Source organism: Pieris napi, chromosome 4 (assembly GCF_905475465.1).
Source record: "Pieris napi chromosome 4, ilPieNapi1.2, whole genome shotgun sequence".
In the NCBI taxonomy this organism is placed as follows: Eukaryota; Metazoa; Arthropoda; class Insecta; order Lepidoptera; family Pieridae; genus Pieris; species Pieris napi.
The window spans coordinates 196,338-203,598 of record NC_062237.1 but is presented as its reverse complement, the minus strand read 5'-3'; positions in this window follow the sequence as shown (position 1 = coordinate 203,598).

The window sequence follows — 7,261 nt, the reverse complement described above, 5'->3', positions numbered from 1 at the left end:
GTTGAGCTCTGGTATTCACCCTTTGTGCAACTAAAGGACACAGTTCAATCGTCACTAAAATGTTTTTGTTTTAAAACTAAAGCTTTTCATCTCCTTCCGGTTTTAAAACAAAGGAGAGAAATTGTAACATTTTCATGTAACGGATGATATTTTCAAAATTGGCAGACGTCGAAATCCGCAATTCTGTGAATACACAGTTTTTTTTAAATACTACGCGAAAATGTAAATTTAAACATTAAACATAATACAGACTTATTACGACAAAAAGTGCATTCCAAAAATGGGCTCGACTTCAAAAAAAAGGCCTAGCCTGTCTTTATAAGTATATTACGCAAAAGACCGAAAAATTAATTAAAGTGTCGTGTTTACTTAAAAAATATTGAATCGCTAGTAAGACTACAGTGAATCTAGTAAATAAGGTTTAAAATTTGCGAAAAATAAGAAGATATAAAACGTTTTATACAAATCTTAGTTAAATTTGCTTGTATTTAGAGCAGCGCGTGCAGGGGTGACCAACCGTGCACGCAGCACACGTGCCCTATTCTGAGGGAGGCCTAATGAAGAGGGTTGTTCTCCCCTGACATGCTCCTCACGTACTGCTAGATAAGCGACCAAGGCCTAAATAATTTATGCTAATTATATTACATTTTTAAAAGCAAAAGTCATGCCAACAAAGAAAACTGAAAACAACATCAGTCAAATATAGGTATTCAATATTGTTTCGTTTCTACCTTGAATTTCAATTCCTCCTCTGTTCTTTTACAATATTTTGCGATATTGATACCTTGTCCACATTTAGTTTAGACTAAAGATATTGATTGGATAAGCAAAATCATTGCCGCTGGTTTTAAATAAAAGTAGTCTCACTTTATCTTAAAAGATTTTATTATATGCATGGTTAAACCAGAAAATTTCACGTGAGACCCATTGAAAATAAGCAAAATCTTTATTCATACTATTATTAAAAAAAAGTTAATGTTTAGTGACCAGTACAGTATCTTCTGTGAAATAGAAAATAACACTTAATAGATCGCTTCAGAATCTGTAATTGAGATAAATAATAGATTATAATTAAATTTCTTGTCGGATATAGTCATCTTAGAAAGTCCACTAAAGGATTTTTGAATCAAGAACCACAAGTAGAATAAAGGGCATCTTGAAGATACGGAATTTGATGTACTCCTAGCTATTTTGAACTATATACAGATAAATAGACTTAGATATTCTTGAAGAGAAAGTAAAATCATAAATAAAATTATCTAGTTAAAGTTGTGTAAGAGTAAGCTGTCGTTAGATTGAATGAGCGTTATTTGTTTATTTCGTTTATTCGTGTTATAACTTCGGAGTAACGCACAAAGTTAAATTAACTTGTAACAGGATCCGAATAAGAAATGTTGCAGGATTATAATTTTATTTACACTCTTCCTACATAGTTAATCTCTTGAATTCTCACTTGTAAACAGTAATAAAAGAATAACGTGGTTGATGTATCCTATAGACAGAGTGATTATTATGTGAGTGATTAGAGTATTTGACTGTCATTACATTAAATTTAACGTCAATAACAAAGGACTTATGCCCTAAAACAGAAGTGGCAAAAAAAAGACAACTTTATGGAAAGGACCAAGAGGAAGGAGGAGAAGAGGCCGCCCAAAAAAAAGGTGGATAGAAGAAATAGAAGCGGTAGCAGGAAACGAATGGAGAAAGAGAGCCATAGACAGAGTCAGTTGGAAAAAGCTGAAGGAGGCCTTTACCCGTGAAAAGGTTCCGACGGTACTGAAGGTAGCTAGGATATAGGATATCAAGCAAAAGAACAAAAATGTAAATTAATCTAAGCTGTATATTATAATTTGTTTATAATGTCGTGATTGGAAATAAAACTGGCTTTATTATTACATATTACTGACTTCGTTAATTAATTATTTTGCACGTAATGAAAAAACATACAAGTGAAGCTCACTAGGCTCTTTACATAAAGTAATTTATCTACATTTATTTTTGTTAATACAATTGTATATTGTTTACGAAATAAAGTTATACAAAGTTGACTTAATCAATTAGTGAATTATGAAGTCTGTTTCTCTTACAAAAAGAAGAAAAGTGAATTATTTGATTAAGTAAGAAGCAAGGGTTGAATTTTCAAATAAACAATAGAGTTTCCGACGAAAGATTTCATATAGCCTTAGAGCTTAAATATGACTCGAAATCTATCTTCATAGACAGAGTGCGTAATAGGTGTAAAATTTGTAATGTCATATTATCCTGCACTTTTTAAGCGTGCATATTAGAAGAACTTATAAATAAGTAAGAACTGAAGAGCTGTGTTTTAAATTAGTACTAAAGTTTCTAATAAAATATAAACATAAGACAAGAACAACTATACTACTCCGAGTATAACGAAACTCAACACAACAAAAAGCATAGGTATATACCAGCTGTTGTACAGCACACCGGTAAGACATTATGTATATGGATTTTTATAGTGGTTACCGATACAATCATTTGATTGAATATAATTTCAAATCATTCTGAGAATAAGGAACTTATTATATAAAACTTTAACATATATAACTTTGAATTGTGTTGCGGGAATTAGCGACGAGTTGTCCGCGTGGCAGCATCTCTTAGACCCAGATGTGCAAAAAGAGCACATCGGTCAGTGAAAATGGCGTATTGTCCCGGGGCACTTTATAACAATCAGCCGGTAATTAAGCGACTCCAAGGGCACAGGCATTTCAGCTTTATTTTTGGACTTTAAAATTATTTTTTTCAAAGTTGAGTCGCAGCCTAGTCTGCAAAGTCAAAACTTCTATCTAATATCATTAATTTTATATCTTCAATGGGGCTGGGATCGGACTATTTTTGAGTGACAAATAAGGTAATTAAGTTAGTATACGTTAAAAACTTAGGTCTACCAAAACTTAGAAGGAATTCAAAAAATTGCGTTTTGTTTTGTTCGTGGTTTGCAAACGGCAACGAATTCCTTGATTAAAACAAAATGTCAACTAAAGGCTAGTTTACATTTAGTCTGTGAGGGGGGAGGGGAGGGGCAAGCCTGTGGATGTCTAAAGAAGCTTTAATTAATGTCGTTGTGAGGCCGTTAATTGCAATCTGAGGTCGTTTTGCGTCGGCTCGACGCGTTGCCGCCTCACCGCTGATATAACCAAACATCTATTCACTGACACTTCTGTTTTTATTGTATTTTTACTAATTCCTTTATACTCATTAGCGCACCTCATCCGTTATTTGATATTTCGACCAAATTTAAATTCAGCTACCATTTCATATTTATGGTAGTTTGGTAAAATTAAAAATAAAACGTGTTAATTTGTATTTTAATTCAATTAGGTATTTCCCAAATGTTAAATATAACTCAGCTATGCTTTAAGTTTTAATGTGCTATTTTTAAAATGTAAGTAAAAATGATAATGTCAATATACTTTATTTACTAGGCACTTGGAATTAAGTGGAAAAACCGTCGCCCAACCGACACCTCGACGACCGCCGTTCCACAACTGAGCGTTTTTCAAGACAGTTTTTGCCACGCACCACCACTATGTGGAACCAGCTGGCCACTGAAGTATTTCCGAACCAATTTGACTTAGGGTCCTTCAAGACAAGAGCGTTCCAAATTTTAAAAGACCGGCAACGCATTCTCGAGCCCTCTGGCATTGAGTGTCCATGGGCGGCGGTATCACTTAAGATCATGTGAGCCTCCTGTCCGTTTGCCTCCTGTCTGTTTGCCCCCTTTTCTATTTAAAAAAAAACCTTCGATGGCAAGAAGCGATGCGTTGTCGGCCTTTAAAGATGTGGTAGACCATTTTAATGTATGCACATAGTTTTGGTTTGGAAATACCATCGCCATAACTGTCTTAAACAGCGCACTGTATTGCAACATCGTAATTGTACTTAGTTAAAAGTCAAAACCAATACTACGCCTCCTAAAAACCGAACAGTCTGTAAAGGAAATACACTACGCTATTACATGTAACAGTTCTCAAGACTATAATGTAGATGAGCTTTACGTAGCAATAATTCACACCCTCTCGCATTAAAAATATTAGTCTAGAGACAACGTTGACGGCGGGGACTCGAGACTCGACATTCCAGTTATCTTATTAATTAACAGGCGAGACGCGAGAAAAATTTTCGTTTGAGCGTTTAAGAAGGCTCTTCACACCTGCGCGAGGTAATTAGGTGCAGAACCGAATTACCGACACTATATAAACGTTTAACTGGTACGTTTTGTAGCCCTCTATGTTGAAATGGTACGTCGTCTGCTGCTACGACCGCCTTTGGTAATCAGCGTCGTAACCGAACCACGTTGCTTTCTGTGTCATAATTGAACCATAAATTAAATACCAGCGACAAGTATGTTAAACATATGAGAAAATAGTTGAATAATAGCTATTTCAGAATGAGAATTTGCGAGTTAATTAACGTTATTATTTTAAAAACCATTTCTGCGTCGTTGCACAATATTTAGAGAATACATTTAACACGGAGCGTGTAAAAATGTATTTGCAAGAATTTTATTTTCTTTCGCAAATTCGCGCGCATTTCAGCCACAGACTGTTTAAACACAGTTATGACAAAACCTTTTACCTACAGACACGGGCCACAATATTATATGAATTTTGATTCTAAAAACTAAACCGAGTTTTATGTGGATCAACCGCTGAAATTTATTTAAATATACAAAATAATTAAACTTTTTCTTAACGTTAATGCGATATTGTCGCGAACATCGGTGTTAGACCTCTCGATGAAACCAGTATGCTACTACTGTTGCCAATAATCTGTGCTCGCATATCATTCGTTCGCTATTTTCAGCGTTTGCTAAGTAATTAGAGGGAAAAAATATTTAATTAGCATACATGTGCGCCGGTTATGGCTACAACGAAGTAATGTCGGCGTGTTCGTACGAATAAAGAAGCCGTTTGGCTGAGCCTCGCAAAGCGCCTGAAACACCTTTTAGATTTTAATTACTTTATTTATGAATTTTACTTTTAATTAGACGCTAGTTTATTGAAGCTACAAGAAGTTGCTCGAAAACCTTTGCGGAGATTCAAAGTAATTAGTTCAGCTTCATGCTCAATTATAAGGCTTGTTCTCGTGAATATTTACGTCACGCTGAAATCTGAACGGTTTGTGAATTTCAACGTCTTTCACGTTTAATGATATAACATATTACTATAGAATTTGGTATATATCTTAATATATATAAATCTCGTGTCACAATGTTTGTCCTCAATGGACTCCTAAACTACCGAACCGATATCAATAAAATTTGCACACCGTGTGTAGTTTGATCCAACTTAAAAGATGGGTAGTTTAAATCTCAAATTATAGTCGCAATATTATTTTATTGCAAAATATTTGTTTATTATTTGATACAATTCTAACAGATGGCGCTGCGTTGAAAGTACCAACGTTTCACATAAGCTACAATTTAATGGCATAGCCACCAAAAAAGCATGGTGATCCCCATGACTGTTGTTCTCCTGCCGTTTACTTAGAATAGTTTACTACTATGTAATATAACAAAAACCTTAGCCACAGCAACGCTTGGCCGAGTCTGCTAGTATAATATATATAATCAACATATAGGCGAGTGAGATCTTCAAATAGACCATTATGCCAATTCTAAAGAGGCGAACGTTAGGAAAATCAACAATATATTTTTCATATGAGACACTGTTTCTGCTAATATTTTTGTGGTTATAACATCTTTACTTCAAAGGGCAAAATACAAATCGCTCCCAAGCTTTTAATAACGCAAAACATCGCTCCATGAATATTAATATGAAAATCTGTTTCCACGCAGTCTTAGAGTTGCCATTTATTAGATTATCATATTCAGGACGCCGGTGACGTAACTAATATTTCTCACGGGTTTGGCTTCGTTCATAAGAAAATTGCTGTTTGGCATCTTCACACACTTTAAGAATACCGAAGTAAGAGGTAATCAACATCTAAACACATCTAATATACACAGAATTAACACCCTTTTACTCATATTCACACACCCACAACCACTCATGCTTTACTTTTATTTTGTTTAATTTATTTTGTCTATTACTTTAGTTAAGTCATAGTATATAGTCATGTTTCTGTATATTTTCTGTCCGCGATGGAAGGTTGGCGACCTGGTACTTCTAAAGTCCTATAGGCACCAGCTCTCACAAAGATGGTCAATACCTGCAGCACGGAAACCCGCTAAATACAATACTGTGAAGAGGCAAATAAATTTATTATCTATTTATTAATGACATCGTACCAAAATACATAACTATCGCACGTTAGATGAGAACTAGGGAACAGACTATTTTAGGTCTCTTATCAAAGATTAAAGAAAGCAGTGATGGCCTAGTGGCTTCAGCGTGCGACTCTCATACCTGAAGTCGTAGGTTCGATCCCCGGCTGTGCACCAATGGACTTTCTTTCTATGTGCGCATTTAACATTTGCTCGAACAGTGAAGGAAAACATCGTCAGGAAACCGACATGTATTAGACCTAAAAAGTCGACGATGTGTGTCTGGCACTGGAGGCTGATCACCTACTTGCCTATTAGATTGAAAAATGATCATGAAACAGATTCCAAAATCTGACGCCAAGACCTAAACAGGTTGTAGCACCACTGTTTTAAATCAAAGATTTTAAAAAACATTCTATGACATGGCCATACGACGATTTCTAAATGAAAACTTTAAATAATAATTACTATGAACCAACAGAATAAATTTATCAGATATGGAACTCAATTTGATATAAAAAAAATTGAATAGATATTAAAATGCTAACAATATTGGTTCAAATCAAACGATCGCAAATCTGATCAAACATGGCGTGCAATATTAAAACCAATTAGTTCCACAAATACATGGTGTTCTATTAGTTTACAATCGATAAGAGAGCCTCTATCGAGTGTGAAGCGTACGATCATTCAATATTTTCATAATACGCCTTGTGAAACGAACGTGAAAACGTATTTATTCTATCACCAATTATTTTGTATGAATTCCCTTCAGAGATTGCAACTTTTGAATTCTCTTTGACGTGAAAAAGTTGCGCGTTCTAGCTATTCAAATACAGAGTTTCTTTAAAATAATTTGGTCTTTGCGTACGTACCTTCCTCTTGTGTAAGAAAATAGGGCGGGTATGACGCGCGTTTCATTCATATTAATACGTGAATTCATCCTCATTAAAACCTCATAAAACTTGACCTATTTAGATTTAATCATGGAACATTATTTGTGAC